Raw genomic sequence first — 18,995 nt, forward strand, 5'->3', positions numbered from 1 at the left:
ATTTTGCCATCATTTCTTTTTTTGTTTCTGTTCCATCTTGATCTGTGCCTTTGTTATTTCCTTCCTCCTTTATTTCTAACAAAGCTATGCGATTGTCTCTAATCCTGTTTTAAACATGTCCCACAAATTTTAACTTGCAGAGGCTCCGTTGCTGTTAAATTCTAAGCATCTTGTGATTTACTTTATGAATTCCTCTTCAACCCGAACGCTGTTTAGTACTTAAAAAAGAAAAAGTTTCTGAATGTGGAATTTTTAAAGCCATATTTAGTTACTGGTTTCTTTTTTGAAAATATATATAGAGAGACAGAGGGGGGAAAAGAAGGAGAGGGAAAGAGAATCCTAAGCAGACCCCACGTCCAGCACAGAGCCTGATGTGGGGCTTGATTTCAAGACTCTGAGATCATGACCTGAGCTAAAACGAAGAGTCAGATGCTTAACCAACTGAGCCACCAGGAGCCCCTTGAAAACTGCACTTTTATTTATTCCTTGTGTAGGTAATGAATGCACCCGGCGTTAGACTCAGGGGATGGAGTAGAATGCCCCCTCGGTGCTCCAGACACCCTGTTTCCTTTCCAGAGCCGACGAGCAGCACCAATGCTGTATGTGTTCTTTTGAAGCCATCTAGGTGCGGCCACATCGCAGCACACTCAGCCTCTGTCCTTGCCCTTACCCCGTACAGTCCCCGCGGTTGCTGGACGGCTGTGCCCGGCCTCCCTGCAGCCAGGAGCGGGCGATAAAACCAGCGCACACTGAGAGGAACAGAGAAAACATTTGCTTCCCCTAAGACACGGGACAGGTGTGCCTCTTCCTCTCCTCCTGTCAGACCCCTTCTCTGACCTGGGGAGACAAGGGCACCGTCTTGGATGATGAGGCTACAAGGCCGAGGGGAGATGCCAGGCAAAGAGAGAGCCCAAGGTGGCACTGCTTCGAGGTTGAACCAGGACCAGGCCACTTCCTTTGGGTCCCTTGGGAGGAAAAAAACTCCCTATTTGTTGACATCATGCTCAGTTAGGTTTTCTTTTGCTTGGAACCATCTCTAACACACACACACACACACCCCTCTCGCGGCGATGGAGCACCATTCCCCCGCATCTCGATCTTCACAGAGCCATCAATCTGGGAGACGGTCCTTTCTCAGTTCCTGCAGTGGCCTTGCTCTTGCTCGTGGTGCCACACCACCCGCCACACCTGGGCCGTGGTTCACGTTGCCAGCCCACCGGCCGTGGACATGTCTCCAATCTTCTGCTGTTACAGATGAAGCTGCGATGAATAGCCCTGCACATGCTTCATTCCACACACGTGAAATCACATCTGTAGGACACACTCCTGGGCGTGGAGATCGTTGTCTCTATGAGGTTAAAGCTCCTGATCCTACAACGTGCTACATCTCTCATTCATTCAAGTCTCCACGGGTGGCCCTCCGTGGGCTTGAGCTCACGTGCTCTGGGTCTTATGAGTTTCTTGTTAACTTTATTCCTGGACACTTTCACCGTCCAGGTGCTATGGTCAATGGGATCTTTCATTACCCTTCGTGCAAACAAGCTGCTTTTTTGTATAGACCAAGGGCTAATAATTATGTTGCCTTTGTCCCAACCACAGGACTGAGATACTGTTTGGAGTAGAATCTAAATTGATCTTCTTGGATTTTCCAGAGATTTAATCATATCATCTGCAAAAAGTAGTATTGTACTTCCTTCCCTCTTTGGGATTTTCAGGAAGAGTTTATTATTTATTTATTTTTAAATTTTACTTTTAAGTCATCTTTACATCCAGTGTGGGGCTCAAACTCAAAACCTAGAGATCAAGAGTTGCATGCTCCACCGACTGAACCAGCCAGGTGCCCCTATAATTTTTATACCTCATTTTTTTCTCTTCTCCTATTGCAAAAATATTAAGGACCAGCGATAACAGAAGGCAAGCCTCCTGAGACTTGACTTGAGTAGCCAGGGCTTCTGGGGCACCTGGGTGGCTCAGCTGGTTGAGCGGCTGCCTTCAGCTCAGGTCATGATCTCAAGGTCTTGGGATGGAGCCCCACATCAGCTCCCTGCTCAGTGGGGAGTCTGCTTCTCCACCTGCCCTTCTCCCAACTCATGCTCTCTCTCTCTCTCTCTCAAATAAATAAATAAAATCTAAAAAAAAAAAAAAAAAAAAAAAGGGCAGGGCTTCTCCTGCCCTCCTCCCCCACCAAATATGGGGATGGCTTGAGGCTTGTACAAATGTATGGTTTCATATTGAGAAAGTTTGATCAAGAATGCACATTGTGGGCAGCCTGGGTGGCTCAGCACCGCCTTCCGCCCAGGACCTGATCCTGGAGACCCAGGATCGAGTCCCACGTCGGGCTCCCTGCATGGAGCCTGCTTCTCCCTCTGCCTGTGTCTCTGCCTCTCTCTCTCTCTCTCTGTCTCTCTCTGTCTCTCTGTCTCTCTCTCTCTCTGTGTGTGTGTGTGTCTCTCATGAATAAATAAAAAATATAATAAAAATCTTAAAAAAAAAAGAATGCACGTTGGTTCTGGCCTTCATGTTCTAACTGGAGTAATACTTACCCTCCTGCCATAAACAACTATAAAATTGAGCCACCGTGTGAGGCAATTATTTACAGGAATTGAACAACAGGCAGAGTAAGTTTGTGACCCTTGAGAGAAAGGAAATATGTTAGGTGAGCCCCATGTTTGCCCTGGTTTTTTTTTTTTTTTTTTTTTTAATCTTGAGTTTCTTCCAAGCTGCAGAGAGATGGAGCTAAAACGGTTTGGCAGCTTCACGGGCTGAGGAAGCAAGACCAGAGCTCGGTGCTGCTGGAGGGGGCAGTGGCAGAGGACAGGCTGGACGGGCGGGAGCTACGTGCCATAAGGACACGTGGTTCGAGTCTGATGCCAGCTCCCTTGGGAGGGGCTGTCCCCCACACCCCCCAATTCTCCCCCACCAGCGGGGCATCCTGAAATTCAGCTCAGTTTGGGCCATCTGGAGGCAGCCCCAGATCCCACAGGACTGTCCCATGCTCTCTTCTTCAGACACCAGTTGCAACTCTAGATTGTCACCTGTCCTCTGACCGACTGGCTGTAAATCAGAGGCTCTCATGACCCCCACCCTCTGACTTGGGTTCAGTTACTTTGCTAAGTGGCTCCAAGAACTCAGGAAACCAGTTTCTTAGAAAAGGACGTGAATCAACAGCCAGATGAGGAGACACACAGAGGTCCTGTGAGGAGCATCTGTCCCCACGAAGTCAGGGGCACGGCACAGGTGGCAGGTGGATGTGTCATGGTTCACCAACCTAGAAGCTCTCGGACCACATCGTTTTGGGTTTGGTGTAGGTTTCATTAAGTAGGTCGGCTTGATTAAATCGTTGGCCATGGGTGACAGATTCAGACCCTCTCCCCTCCCCAGAGGTCAGCGGTGGGAGGAAGGTGACAGCCCCCTAATCATGTGGTTGTTCCCTGGCAACCAGTGCCCATCCTCAAGTGGTTTCCGAAGTCACCTCATTAACATAACAGAAGGCATCGTTGTTGTCCTCCTCCCGGGGCATCCCAAGGGCTTTAGGAGCTCAGTGCCAGGAATACAGAGGAAGCCAAGTGGAGATTTCTCCTTGTAGCTCACAACCACAGCATGTGTGCTGGGGGTTCTCCCTGCCTGGGGCCCAGGCTCCCGAGTGCAGGGAAGGCCTCCAGGAAGCCCCACAGAAGCAGTGTTGTGGGCTGAGAGCATGGCCCAGCTGGGCCGGAGTGTCCTCACCGGGCACCTCGGGTAATCAGAAGAGACGCCAGGCAGGCCAGGGTTTAGGAATGAGAACCACGCTCCAAACTAGGGCCAGAACCTATGACTAAGAACAAATCTGAAACAGGCCCACCCCTCAAAGCATCCCCCCAAGACTGACATGGACAGACAGTCCTCCAGGACGGGAGCAGCCACCCAGACCAAAACAATACCTTTTAAAGGAAGGCGACATCACTGAGACCCCTCTCAACATGACAATCACAATGTCTAGCACATAACAAACAATGACCAGATAGAGAAGAAGCATGAAAAGGTGATCCATAATCGGGGGGGGGGGGGGGGGGGGGCCGTAGGAACAGATGCTCAGGTGACCAGATTCTGCAGACCAGAACCTCACAACAGCCAACGGAAGTGTGTCCGAGGATTGAGAGGAGCAAACGAGCATGTGAGGAGCTACGACCGTTGTCACATGTCGTTGAATTGTTTTGTGTTTTTGTTTAAAGATTTTTTTTATTTATTTTATTTATATATTTCTCTCTATCATGAATAAATAAATAAATAAATCTTAAAAAAAAAAAAGACAGAGAGACACAGAGAGAGGCAGAGACACAGGCAGAGGGAGAAGCAGGTTCCCTGCAGGGAGCCCAATGGGGGACTCGATCCTGGCACTCTGGGACTCTGGGACCACAACCTGGGCCGAAGGCAGATGCTCAACCGCTGAGCCACCCAGGCGTCCCCATGTCGTTGAATTGTGTACTTGACATCTGTCTGCTGGAATACTGTTCTCCGCTCAAGGGAAGCTGGGGGTCCTGGAGAAATGTCTGACGTGGGGTTGGGCAGGGGAAGTATAAGGTGCGCCCAAAGCACCTTATTTGTCAGAGAGTAAGTGCTCGAAGAATGAAGGGGAATGGGGTCAGCAACCTGCCGGTGTGGATGTCCTGATTGGGATGGTTGTGTCTGAGTGGATAGGACAATATCCTTCCTCGTGGGTACTACCTAATTAAATATTTGGGGGTGATGCGGGTCAGGTCAGCAACTCACTTTCAAATGGTGCAGGAAAAAAGCTCAAAATTCTTCTGTAGGTTTAAAACTTTTCCAGGACTCCCAGTTGGCTCAGTCGGTGGAGTGCATGACTCTTGATCTTGGGGTCAGGAGTTCGAGCCCCGTCTTTGGTGTACAGATTACTTAAAAAATAAAAAATACTAGGATAACTAACTAAATAAAAATGAAATTGTTTAAAAATTTGAAAGACCTGCCCATTTGACTATATGTAAATTTTACTTCAATAAAAAAATACAGGGTGGGTGGATGCCTCAGTCGGTTAAGCGTCTGCCTTTAGCTCAGGTCATGACCCCGGGGTCCCCAGGTCAAGTCCCACATTGGGCTCCCTGCCTGGAGCCTGCTCCTTCCTCTGCCTGTGTCTCTGCCTCTCTCTGTGTCTCTCATGAATAAATAAATAAACCTCACTTGATTTTTAAAAATTTCTTTAACGATTTTATTTATTTAATCATTTGAGAGAGAGAGAGAGACAGACAGAGAGAGAGAAAGAGAGAGCACAGAGGCAGAGAGAGAAGCAGGCTCCACACTGAGCAGGGCTCAGCAGGGCTCATCCCCAACCTGGGGCTCCATCCCAGGACTCCGGGATCATGACCCGAGTCCAAGGGACACGCTTAACTGAGCCCCCCAGACTCCCCAACTTTTTCTTTTTCATGAAGACTTGTCATCATTTCTCTACTTCATTGTGATTTTTGTCCACAAAGAATTAGCTCCTACGATTATTTATTAGTTCTAACCAACTTCTCTTTTCAAATCCATTCATTTTTGCTTTTGTCTTTACTTCGGACCCTTTTAAAAACGTCTGCCCATCATCGGCATCTCAACCGGCGTGCCCATCCCCGCGTGGGCACCCTCCTCCCCGCGCTGGAGAGGACAGCCCCCCAGCTCCCAGGACACCAGCGCCTTCCTCGCCTGTGCCCCTCGGGGCGTCGCCCACGGCAGTGAGCCCGGGGTCTCCGTGGGACCCCCCGCAGGAGGCCAGTGACCTCTTCCCCCCCTGCTCGGGACTCCTGCCTCTGCATCGTGCCCGGGCCCTCCAGGCTCTCAGCCTCAGCAAGCGGGTGCTCCTTGGGTTCAGGCTTTGCTCAACCCCCTAGACGGAGGGGAGCACGCCCCCAGCTTCTGAGCTGAAAACACGGGATTCCGGATCCCCCGTAACTGCACACGTCTCGAAAGATTGATCCAATCCGCACGCCTGTTCTCGCCTCGCGGGTCTAGGACTTGCAGAAAGCCCCTCACGCAGCCCTACTCACCTGACAACATAAGTGACAAATTTGCAGATCTTTAGACGTGTAAGCCTCCTTTTCCCAAATTAGGCTCCTGCTCGCCCCACCCGCGCCCCGGGACGCACTGGGATCTGATGCTAATTGTAGGTTTGGAAGCAGAGGGGGTGGTAGAGGTGGAAAATCCTCCTGCTCGCAGAGTAACCTGTTCAGCTGAGCGGGCTGGGGGGCTGGGAGGGAGGCAGGCCGCCGTCGGAGGGGAGAGGCCGGTTCTGCTCTGGGCTCTCGGCCTTCCGCCCCGGGTCTGCCTCCCGGTTCTGGGCTCCAAGTCCATCCCGCCAGGGCCCCAGCCTTTGCAGAGAGACCTGGGAGGGGACGTCACTTCTGCCTGGACGGGGGTCGGGGGCCCCGGGGAATGCTGGTCTCATCCACACGGCGGCCTTGAGAGACCGGAGAGTCTCGGGGCGCTCGTGGGACATGCTACTCTGACCGAGCCTCGAGCCCCGAAGTCAAAAGCCCTGACTGCACCACGTTATTTTCCTTGGGCTGCAGCGCGGCCCATCCCCCCGTCCCCCGTCCCATGCTGCTCGCGTGGCCCAAGCGGGCCCTTCATTCCGGTCACCAGGACCCTGGGCCCCAAATGACCCATCACCCCGTGTGCCTGGATTTCGGGGCCCCCACGCCCAGTCGGGGGCCCACCCCAGAATCTCCCCTGGAGGGCCTGCGGTCTGCGTGCAGGGCCGAGAGCAGCTGTGGGCGTCGGGGGTCAGCGGTGGCTGACCAGGCTCCCCGGCTCTGCGGCCAGAACCCCGCGTGGCCGCCGGCGGAAGCTGGGACCTGCGGGCACGGGGCCCCCGCCACTGGAGACCAGCCTTGACGCGAGCTTCGGACACGTCGACGAGACGCGCCACTTCTGCCCTCACGGTCCGGGGCGCGGGCTCCGCGGGGCCAAGCGTCGGCTGGCGGAGGAGCCGAGAGCACCGAGGGGCCCTGGTGACAACCGGCAGCCGCCAGGCCCTGTGTGCAAAGTGACTAAACAAACTCGGCCCCGAGGCCTGGGCTCCGGGGCCGCCACATCCGGGAGGACGGACAGAGGACAGACGGAGGCCCCGAGGCCCGGCGGCGCCACCCCGCCCGGAGTGTCTGATGAGGAATTGGACGTCGATGACAGTGACCTGACCCGGCCGACGTCCCTCCCGCGGAAGACCTTCCTGGGAGTTCCAGGGCCTTGTGCCAGTATCGCTTTCAGACGGTGCCCCCCGGGAGTGCTGGGGCCTTCGTGCTGAGTCTGGACAAGCAAGGGGGCGCTGGGGGCCCCGGGAGAGGCCATCACAGGGCAGTGGTGAAGGCAGAGCGACCCACCCACCCGGGGGGCTAGCGGAACTCACGGGCCGGAGCTCATGGCTCAGGGTTGCGCTTCATCACGCGCACGGACGGCAGCTCAAGGCGGCCGGGGAGGAGGTGCAGGGCAGGGTGCAGACGGGCCCCGGCCAGGCCCCTTGCTCAGGCCCCGCGCTGCCTTCCCGACGCCGACCTGTGCGGGCCTGCGGTACTGCCGACCCGGGGAGCTGCCCCCAGCCTTGGTGTCCAGGGTCTTTGCTGATGCTCCAAGGGTGGATGACCCTCCGGAGGTCAAACTGACCCAAGGCCCCCACCCCGAGTCCCACTGTTGACCCAGACCCTTGGATTAAAAAAAGATCATCTTATCAGGCCGGATGCTCCCAGCGCCTAGAGCCCAAGCAGGGGCCGAGGGCAAGGCAGGACCTCCCCTGGGCACCATAGGTCAAGCAAAGGAAGGCGGGTCTACGCAGGCAGGAGCCTGGCGGGCGCTCTGGGCTCAGGGTCGCAGGTGGATTCAAGCCCCCCTGCCGCTCCCACCCAAGCCCCAGGCCCCCACGCTACCGCGCACATACATAAGCAGCTGAGCCTCTGCATCCACCTCCTGGTACTTACGCCACCTGGAAGGCGGCCGTGGTGTAAACAGAGAGCGGCGGCCAGGACGTGGAGCCACCGGGACCCTCGTGCGTTGCACGTGGGAATGTAAGTGCAGCAGCTCGGCTGTTTTTTCTTCTTTTTTATTTTTTTAAAGATGTTATTTATTTATTCATGAGAGACAGAGAAAGAGAGAGAGAGAGAGAGGCAGAGGGAGAAGCAGGCTCCATGCAGGGAGCCTGACGCGGGACTCGATCCCGGGTCTCCAGGATCACGCCCTGGGCTGAAGGCGACGCTAAACCGCTGAGCCACCCGGGCTGCCCAGCTTGGCTGTTTCTTAAAATATTAAACGCAAATTTGCCATCTGGCCCCCCAGCCCCACTCCAGGAATCCACCCGAGTGAAACAGAAACATGTCCACTCAAGCAGTCGTGCATGAATGTTCACGGCAGCTCGACTCCCCATAGCTAAAGACTGGAAACTGGTGAGCGGATGCGCCAAGTGCGATGTGTCCGTGCCGTGGGACAGGCCCGGCAGGTCCGATGAGCCGCACACGCTGACAACACGCGACCTGAGGGAGGCGCGGAGAAGCGGCGGCCGGGGCCGGGTCGGGGCAGGCGTGACCGCCAGTGGGCACAAGCTTTCTTTTTAGGGTTATGGAGATATTCTAAAATGACGCTGGGGTGATCCTGAATTTATGAAAAATGATTGGACTGTACGCTTAAGACAATAGAAAATATGCCTCAAAAAAGCTGTTAAAAAGGAAGACCCAGAAAGGAAGTGGGAGCATCTCTGCTCTCTCGCGCCCGCTCAGCCCAGGTGGGAACGGGCCCGGGGGCCCTCTGGGTGACGGTGCCTGGGGCCCAGCCGATGGTCAAGCACCTTGCAGCCGTGTGTGGGGCCGTCCCAGCCAGCCAGCCCTCGGGTGACCTGCCTGGTGGGCCCCGACCTCACGAGCAATACCACCTGCAGGACGGCTCAGGCCTTGGGGGAGGGAGGGCCTCGTTACAGAGCGTAGCTGGGACACACCACCTGCCGGTGTGCGGCTGGGGGTCATTTTGGTAACTGTGCTGCAGGTAGGGGCTCTTGTCCCACCATCCACTGGCGTGAGGGCACGACCACAGCAGCCCCAGGGTGGCGGGAGGCCCCTTCTCGATCACAGCGAGGACTCCCTCTCCTTGCCCTCCCCATTGCCCACACCGGCTGCAGGGCCGAAGCACAAGTGAGCCTGGGGTTTTACACTTCTCTCTGCAAACACAGGAGCCAGTGCCAGAGCTCCCGTGAGCGCCTGTGTTTTGTTTTGTTTTAAAGATTTTATTTTATTTATTCACGAGAGACCCAGAGAGAGAGAGGCAGAGACCCAGGCAGAGGGAGAAGCAGGCTCCATGCAGGGAGCCTGATGTGGGACTCGATCCCGGGAGAAGACGCCAGGGCGGTGGTCTTGCTGCAAGCAGAGCTGTGCCCAGGCCAGGGGACCCTGCCGCCCGTGTGGCTCAGGACTGGGGGGCGTCGGGGGGAAGCATCTGGCCGCACGTGCTGCAGGCCCCACCTGCCCTGTGAGCTGGGGCTGAAATAGCAGGGCTGCTGGGTGAGGGGTGGGCGCCTCCAGCCCCGGGGCCTGTGCTGCTCCCACACCCGTAAACAAAGCAGCAACACACCCACCAACTCAGCAAGGCTGCAGGACGCGAGGCCTTTAAACAAATGTCAACTGTGGGGGCACCCGGGGGGCTCAGTCGCTTGAGCCTCAGACTCTTGATTTTGGCCCAAGTCATGTCCTCGGGGTTGTGGGATTGACCCCCCAGGTCAGCCTCTGCACCCAGCAGGGAGTCTCCTCCCCACTGTTCTCTTTCCCTCTGTCTCTGTTTCTCTAATAAATAAATACAGTCTTAAAAAAAAAATTCCTTGTGTATTTTATCACAACGATATGTATATAATTGCACATGTATTTACTATACCCACAAAAGAACAGAAAATTTAACCGTCCCCACAGATTAGCAGTGTTTGTTTCTGGGTAGTGAGATTATGACTTTCTCCCCTTCCCTTCCATATTTCACTGCATCGTCCCCGTCGTCTCTCATCGGCAAGTACTACGTTAGGCCTAGAGCAGAACGAACTTAGTTTTTAAATTAAAAGCAACTACAAATAGTGACAGAAATCCACAAAGACCTCAACCGGCGGTGAGCTTGGCCGCGCTCTCAGGTCGGAATTCGTAAAACGCCGTGTCCCTGCAAAGTCGACAGAGTCCCAGTCAAAACCCCAGCGGGAGTGGCACAGCCGCCTGTGAATCAGTCGGACTCTCTTTAAGAATTGAAACCACACTAACCGCACAGCCGGGCACCCGCAGCCCCGGGACAGTTATCCCGGAGAAACGAAAGCTTACCTTCGTGCAAATCCCTGCACGCTCCCGTGTGCAGGAGCCTCGGGCACAGCAGCCCCCGACTGCACACGGCCCCAGGGGCCTCAGGCGGCTGCCGGTGCCACAGACCCCGCCGCCACGTGATGGAACGGCCCCCGCGGACGCGGACGCCTGGATGGACATTATGCTACGTGAAAAAAAGGCCAATCTCCGAAGGTATCGCGGAATGCGAGCGCCGAGGACATTCCTGGGATGACAAAAGCTTGGAGATGGAGAGCAGATTGGGCGGGGGAAGGCAGGCACGAGTGGGACGGCGGTGGAGTCCTTGGCGGTGGCTGTGGCTGGATCTATATGGCAGTGGGGCGGGGAGGGAGGCTCTAACCCGTGATAAGGTACCTCGGGACCACGCGCCACAGAAGGCCCCTGTGAGACCGGCGTGTCCCCGGACGGCCGCGCAGGAGATTGCAGCATGCCCGCCGGCTCCTGGCCGGTGACACGTCGCCCTCCCCCAGGGCGCCGTGGGCCGAGACAGGGCGCCGTGGACGCAAGACCTCTCTTCCGCTCCTTGTGGCTTCTCGTGACATTATAATTATTTCAAAATCGTTAAAAAACAAAACCAAATCCCTGAAGGTTCTTTTTCTCTTTTTTTTTTGGTAGAAATTGACAAACTGACGCTAAAATTTATATAGAAATACAAAAGGACACAGAACGGCCACAGCTTTGGAAAACAGCTTTGGGAAAGGGGAACAGTGTTCCTAGATTTGAAGACTTATTATCATAAAGCTACAGTAATCCAAAAAATGTGGTTTGGACATAAAGCAGACAAGACGATCGCCTGATTTGTAACAAAAGTGTACAGGTGACTCAGTGGACAAAGGATCCTCTTTCTAAGGAAGTGGAGCAGGAAAGCGAGCCGCCAGCTACGTGGGTCTTATCACATACAAAACCTTCACCCAAAGCGGATCGTGAGCCTCGGAGCAAAACCGGGAGCTATAAAGGTCCTAGTCAGAAACCTTTCTGATCCGGGGTCAGATGAGGATATCTCAGTTATAACATCAGGAGTATGATTATCTCCAAAAGAAAAAGGTTGTAATCAGACTTCATCAAAATTAAGAGCATCAGCTCTCATAAGAGTTAAAAGAAAGGAAAGAAAGAAAGAAAAAGAAAAAAAGAAAGAAAGAAGAAAGAAAGAAAGAAAGAAAGAAAGAAAGAAAGAAAGAAAGAAAGAAAATCTTACCCTTTGCAATGACGTGGATGGAACTGGAGGGCATCGTGCTGAGTGCAGTTAGTCCATCGGAAAAAGACAATTCTGTGAGCTCACTCGTATGTGGAATTGAAGAAACAAAACAGAGGAGCATCGGGGAAGGGAGGGGAAGATAAAATACGATTAAATCAGAGACGGAGATAAACCGTAAGAGACTCTTAATCATAGGAAACAAACTGAGGGTTGCTGGAGGGGAGGGGGGTGGAGGGATGGGTCACTGGGTGATGGGCATGAAGGAGGTGACATGATGTGATGTGATGAGCCCTGGGTGTCCTGTGCAGCCCACGAGTCACTGACCTCTACCTCTGAACCTAAGAATGCACTAAATGCTAATTAATTGAATTTAAACACAAAAACATGAAACTAAAAAAATTAATCTTTTCAAAAAAGAAAAAAAAAAGAACACGGCATCTTCAGAAGACTCTGTTAGAAGAATGGAAAGGCCTTCCACAGCCTGGGAGATAACTTGCTCGGTGTGCGGTGTGCGTGCGACAGAGAACGTGCCCTCAGGATAGAGGAAGCACTCTCAGAACTCAACAGTAGGGGCCCCCGGGAGGCTCGGCGGTTCAGCGCCTGCCTGTGGCTCAGGGTGTGATCCCACAGGTGGCGCGGGTTCTGGGTGCACTAACCCCGCGCGCTGGCGTGTGTGCACCTGCCGCCCGTCACGGCCAGGGAGGCAGTGGACGTGGCCGTCGTCCCCGGAGGGTCCTGCTGGCCCCTGTTCTGTAAGGCCCCGGACCCGGAGGCCTCCTCAGGCGCCTGCTTTCGCCAGAGATCGGGTCGCAAGACTTTCATAGACGTGCAATCAGTCAGCACACTCTCCTTCTCTCCTTCTCCACTTGGCTTCTTTTTATTTTTTTTTAATTTATTCATGAGAGACACAGAGAGAGAGAGAGAGGCAGAGACACAGGCAGAGGGAGGAGCAGGCTCCATGCAGGGAGCCCGACGTGGGACTCGATCCCGGGTCTCCAGATCAAGCCCTGGGCCGGAGGCGATGCTAAACCGCTACCCCCCGCCCCCCCCCGGGGTTCCCGCGTATGTTTTTATTTCTCTTGAGGAAACAGCCCAGGATGGAACTGCCGGGTCCCACGGTAACCCCGCGTTTCGCCCTTTGAGAGAACGCCAGAGTGGGAGTGTGTCTCAGGGCGGTTGTGCGTTTCCGCGATGCTGAGCGATGCCGAGCACCTGTAGGTGTGCCCGACGGCCACCTATGCTTCTTCTCTGGGGAAACATCTCCGACGCTCGGCCCACTTTCCAATTCTGTTGTTCATCTTTTTATTGTTGAATTCTAAGAGTTCTTTATATATTGTAGTCTAGGTCCCTTACCAAACATATGATTTGCAAGTGTTTTGTCCCATTCTGTGGTTCTTCCTTTCACTTGTTTCAATGGAGTCCCATCTACCGCCCCGAGCGCCCCGCGTGGCCGCGTCGGAGTGACTGCAACCCCACGGGAGACCCCGAGCCACCACCGCCCCGCTAGGCTGTCCCGGATCCCGGCCCTGAGAAATGGCAGGAGATGAGAAAGGTCCACCATTCGAGCCCTTGCGTTTGGGGCAACTTGTCACACGGCGGCCGGTAGCCGGTACTGGCGCTAAGGACAAGCCTGAGGCCCCGGCGTGGGTGTGGAAGGACGTGGCGGTAGCACACACCCCGACACGCGCAAGGCTGACTTGTTGCTCTCGCTGAGGTCCCCCGCGGCTCCGGGCGGCTGTCCGTGGGGTGGCTGCATGCCCCAGGCCTCAGCTGGGGGCCGGTCCCACTCACCGGGTGCCCCCGCGCCAGCCTGGGCGGGGCGACGGAGGTGGAGACCCCGGCTCTGCAAGGCTTCCGCCCCGGGTGACGGGCTCCCCGCCAGCACGTCCCACCTGCCGGGGCCACTGCCTTGTAAGGAAATGCCAGGGAGCGCCAGCGACGCCCACCACGCGGCCCGTTTTACTTCATCCCCTTATCAGTTTGGCTCGGCTCCCTGGATCCCTGCAAAGCTTCCCTTTTCCCAAGAGCTCGAGAGCTTCTGTAGGGCTTGCCGGCGGGCGAGCTGCTCTAGTGGGCAGCCGGGGATCGGGCCCTTCCCGCGGCAGGCGGGGGCTTTATTTAGCTCAGAGAAACGTGTTCTTTCATTTTAAACGACTGCTTCTCCCCATCTGCTCCTCACTCTCCTTCGGGAGCTCCTGTTATCCACCTTGCCTTCTCTCCATCTCCACCCCAAGAATTTTATCTCTTCCCTTGTGACCTTCCAGGCTTGTAAGTTGGGTTTCGTCGCCGACCACCTGTTCCTTCCATCCACCCTCGAATCGCTGGGCTATCGAGTTTTAACTCCAGAAAGTCATTCTGGGCCCCCGTTGACCTCCTCTGAGGCTCGCTCCTCCATAAATCAGCCCGGTTGCCCTGCTGCCCTGCAGCTCTGTCCCGTGGGGCAGGGGCTGGGGTCCTGACCCTGCTGCCCGCTGGCCACGGAGACAGGGAGCTGTGTCAGCTGGCTCTGGGGCCCGAGGGTCCGGAGACCTGTGGACGTGGACGGCCCAGCAGCCGGCACCCAGTGCTGGTGGGGGGCACAACAGGCCCCGGGCCTGGAGGGAATCCGGAAGGAGGCAGGAAGGCCAAGGATGTGAGGCAGGACTGTCCCACCTGAGGGGACACACTCCCACACCCTGCTCCTGTTCACACCTGGGCCAGGTGCACGGCGGCCACGCTGGCCTCGTTGCTGCCTCAAGCCCCTCTGAATGTCCTCTGTGGATGGCAGAGGGCGAGCCAGCTGGGGCCTGGGGACAGCCGGAGTCGGGCCACCATGAGGCCCCACCACGCACCTGTAGCCTGGCCCGCAGGGGTTAATGGGCCCAGGTGGCCCAGGGACACGTGCGGAATCCCCCTCCCCCCCACTCCCCAGGGCTGGTTTCTTGGAGACTCGGCTGTCAGAGCTGTCGCCAGGCAGAGCCAGCTGGTGCGGTCCCCGGGGCCGAGCGCCAAGGACGCAGCAGGCGGCACCAGGGCGGCGGGTGCAGGAGGCGCTGGTCCCGGTCTCCAAGCCGCTCAGCACCTGCGGTAGGCCGTGTGCCAGGGCACCGGGTCAGCCTGCTGGGGTGGGCCGTGCCGCTCGGTCCAGGCACCGCTCCCTGCTCGCGCACGTGGGGACGGGAGGAGGAGGGACACCACCATGACCCCAGGGGAAGCGAGCACCTCCAGGGGACAGGGGAGGTGTGCGTGGATGCCAGCTTGTCCGTGCCGTGAACCTGCATCAGTGATCACTATGGATGGGCCACTCATCACCCAGTGGGCGCGGCGCGGCTCAAAGAGTGCCAGCTGCCTGGGGCTGCCCCAGCCTCCGCAGCTCCCAGCACGGCCTGGCGGGGCACCCACCTGGGCCTCAGACCTACCCCCGCCCCCAGCGCACGTCTGGAGCCCTTCCCCTCCAAATCCCATCACCGCTTTCCCTGGACCGCGCTGCATTTGGATCCTAGACGCAAATAGGGGGACACACACCCTGCTGGGCCCACGCAGCCTCCCCAGGCCCTCCCCGGGTGCAGGTCTGAAGGTCCTGGCTGGGCTGTCTGCTCTGGGGGTCCTGGGCCCCGACGCCCACACCTCTGAGGCTTGGGCCCCCAAAGCCCACTGTCCACCAGGTCCGGGAGGCCTGTGTTTGGTGACATGCGCCCTGGAGATGGTGGAGAGCTTCCTGACAAGCTGGAGCCTCACCCCTCTCGTGCCCAGCCCTCCCAGACCCGTCAGCCCGCAGGGAGAGATGGGGCCAGTGGGAGAGGCCCGCCCGGGAGGAGGCGGCGCGTGGTGCAGAGCGCAGCCGGCTCACGGGGAGGTGGCCGTGAGGGGGCCCCACGCCGGTCCCGGACTTGGCATCCTCCCAAAAGGCCGAGCCTCAGCTGCAGCCTCTCGGGCTCAGCCAGCGGAGCCCCCGAGTCGGCACCAGCCTCGGGGTGACTGTGGCATCTGCTGGCGGCGGGGGCATCTGTGCGTGTGTTTTCCTCTCTCTGAACTTCCAACGCAGCAGCTGCCCCTCTGGGGGCTCGTTACCCGCCGCCTGCCCCGGAGAGCACAGGGCACTGGCCGGCGCGGGATGCGGGGCCCTGGCCTCGGCTCGGGGCTAAGCCCGGGCGCGGGCGGCAGGTGGCGGTGCTCCGGGCTGCGGAGGTGGCCCTGGCAGCTGGGGGCAGGGGTGCTGGGCAGGCCACGGCGTGCTGGGCTGCACTCCCAAGGGCGGTGGCCACGCTGCTGGTGAGGACGGACTCACTGTCCGGGAGCCGTGAGGAACGCCCGCTGCGGACGGCCCTGTCCCCTGCCCCGCCAGGCTCCGGGTCACCCGGGCCGGGCCCAGTGGGGAGCGAAGGCGAGGACCTGAGGTGGGCTCGGGACTCGGGCGGCAGGCTCGGGGGAGGGCCTGGCTGTGGGGGTCGTGCGTACATGCGGGCACCGCGGCACAGAGGCATCTGCACCACCACTCACTCCTGTGCACGCAGCGTCCCGTGAGCCCCGGAGACCCCAGGCCACGCCTACCCCTACTAAAAACTGTAAAAACAAAGACCCTTAACTTTATAAAACAGCTTAAAATCGCTTATTAATTAAAAGTCATCAAGGGTTTAAGAAATGACCAAGTCAGGGCGCCTGGGTGGCTCCGTCGGCGAAGCGTCTGCCTTCAGCTCAGGTCATGACCCCAGGGCTTCCCGCTGGAATCACCCACCTGCCCCCAGCTCCTGCGACTGGGCTCTGAGCAGCCTCAGGACGGCCCTCCTGGCCTTCTGCCAGCCCTGCGCCGCCGCTGACACCCTTCCCTCCTTTGGTCTCTCTGGACCACATCCTGGGTCATAGTCTTATGACCTGTCTTCTAGCTCACGAGTTCTGTCTACCGCAGGGGCTCAGGGCAGCTGTGGAGCTCCTGGCTCCCTGACGATGCTGCTTGTCATTTCTAGAAGCTCCGCCTGGTTCTGTATCAGATCTCCTAGGTGGCTTTTTCTTTTTCTTTTTTTTTTTAAGATTTTATTGATTTATTCATGAGAGACACAGAGAGAGGCAGAGACACAGGCAGAGGGAGAAGCAGGCTCCACGCGGGGAGGCCGATGTGGGACTCGGTCCTGGGACCCTGGGGTCACGCCCTGAGCCGAAGGTGGATGCTCGAGCGCTGAGCCCCCAGGCGTCCCTCCTAGGTGGCTTTTTCTTTTCTTTAACACTGAGAGTGTATTTATTGACCTGTGTGCCCAGGAGGCTGGCCCCTGAGCTAAATATCAGCACGAGGCCTTGGCCCTCCCGGCCAGTGCTGCTAGATCCGAGGAACCCTGGATCAGAGTTGGGACACCCCTGGCCAGCAGCTGCCAAGAGCAACAAACAGCAACAAGGAGGTGGGCGCAGGCACTCACCCCGATCCCAGAGGCGCCAAGGCCAGGGCCAGATGCTCTGGGCCCCTCCAGCAGACTGAAGGGTGGCCGAGGTGGCGTGCACCCCTGTGGGACATAGGGAGGCCCAGTGCCATGGGCAAAGGCTGGAGCCAGGAGCCCACCCCAGTGCCAGCCAACCAGAGTCGGGAGAGAGGGGCCCAGGCCTCGCCTTCTTGCGAGGTGAGGCAGTAGGGGGGAAGCAGGCGCTGCAAGTCTGAGTACTTATTCGTGGCTGAGTTTCTGAGTGTTTTGCGTGGGTGCTTGTCTCCCCCACCCCCAGGCCCTCAGAGACTGATGCAGAAGGTGTCCTGCAGCCGCTCGTCAGAGCGTCGTGCGGCAGGGGCAGTGTGAGGGCTGGGTGGCAGCCCAGGGGGGGGGGGGGCTGGCAGTAGGAGGCTCGTCGCGGTCAGGCCAGCATCAGGCGGTGGGAGCTGTGAGGGCAGGGAGGACGACATGTCCCGGCCTGGGCTCAGGGCTTGGGTTGACCCGTACAGGCTCCCCGGCTGGTGGGGCAGGGGCACGTGCAGGGGCTGCAACCCTCCATGGCCTGGCCCGGCGCCGAGGCGAGGTGGACGGGAGACGCGGGCTGGGGGGACCAGAGGCCATCCTGCATCCCCGGTGCCCGCAGCGCAGCGGGGCCCATGGGGTGCAGAGGCCGCGGCGCGTCGTGCACACGGTGCGTGGGCTGTACACGTGCCCAGCTCCCCCCAGGAGCCACCTGAGTCACAGGGAACAGGGAGGGAGCCCAGCGCCTCGGCCCAGGGCGGCCCATTCCCGGCCCGGCCCCCCCAGACGGCAACATCTCCTTCCCTTCGACGCCCGGCCCGCGGGCCCAGGCCGCCCGCTGTTCCTTCTGGACTCTTCCCAAATCCTGTTCTTTTCAAGCTCCTGCTGAGCCGCCGGCATCGCCAGCCTGTCCTGTTGGAGCGAGGGAGCCCCCGTGGGTCACGGCCCGGTGCCCCGGTGCGAGCGCTGCACTGCACCTGCCGTCCGGCGGGCTGTTCCCCAGGCTCTGCCCGCGGTGCCCGGCGCCCCGTGTGCTTGGGTTCCGGCCGTGCTCTGGTCCCTGACCTGGAAAACCCACCTACGAGGCATTTAGAGACCTAGGACCAAAGCCTAGATTTATTCTGACCAGGCACCCAGGGGCCTGACTTGCGTGTTTGCACAAGTCTGGCCGAAACCGTGACTTCTCAGTGGCAGACGTCCCACCGGATGTGCCGGGGACAAGCCCTTGGAGATAAGCGGGATGAGGGCCTTGCCCCGTCTGGAGGGCAGGGTCGCCCGCAGACCCACGGGCTTCAGGAGACAGCTCCTCACATGGCCGGAGGGCCGGCGACCAGAGGTGGCTGCAGGACGGGCGCCGGAACCACCCGCAGCCCCCGGGACACCCACGGCGCAGGTGCTCACAGCCACTTCCAGGCCGTCTGCGGTTTTTTCCATGTTTCTGACGAGCATTATTCTCGGCTTTGCTCCCTGACTCCGTGACCAGCTGCCCCCTCGAGGGACAGCAAACAGCTCGTGCACAGGTTCCTGGGTCAGCCTTGGACAGGCAGCCCCGAGGCCACCGGGGCCAGGCCCGGTTCATCCCGCCAGCAAGGTGCACAGTGGCTTTTAGCCTCCTGTTGTCATTCTCCGAAGGTTTGACTTGGTCACTTCTTCTTTTTTTTTTTTTTTTTAACGTTTTATTTATTTATTTGAGATAGAAAGAGAGAGAGAGAGAGCAGGGGCACAGGGAGAGGGAGAAACAGACTCCCCGCTGCACAGGGAGCCCAACGTGGGGTCGATCCCAGGACCCAGGATCATGGCCTGAGCTGCAGGCAGACGCTTCGCCGACGGAGCCACCCGGGGGCCCCAACTGGGTCATTTCTTAAACCCTTGATGGCTCTTAACTAATGAGCAACTTTAAGCTGTTTCATGAAGTTGGGTTTTTTGTTTTAGCAATTTTTCGTAGGGAACGCAGAGCACCTCCTCCCCCCCGCCACGTCCCGGAAAGGTGGCCGAGCCTGGGTCAACCCCACAGGACAGCAACGCGTTGGCGGCCTGACCCCCGGGGGCCCTGGGGCACACTGGCCACCTCCC

The sequence above is a fragment of the Vulpes vulpes genome, chromosome 6 (genome assembly GCF_048418805.1).
Source record: "Vulpes vulpes isolate BD-2025 chromosome 6, VulVul3, whole genome shotgun sequence".
NCBI classification, from domain to species: domain Eukaryota; kingdom Metazoa; phylum Chordata; class Mammalia; order Carnivora; family Canidae; genus Vulpes; species Vulpes vulpes.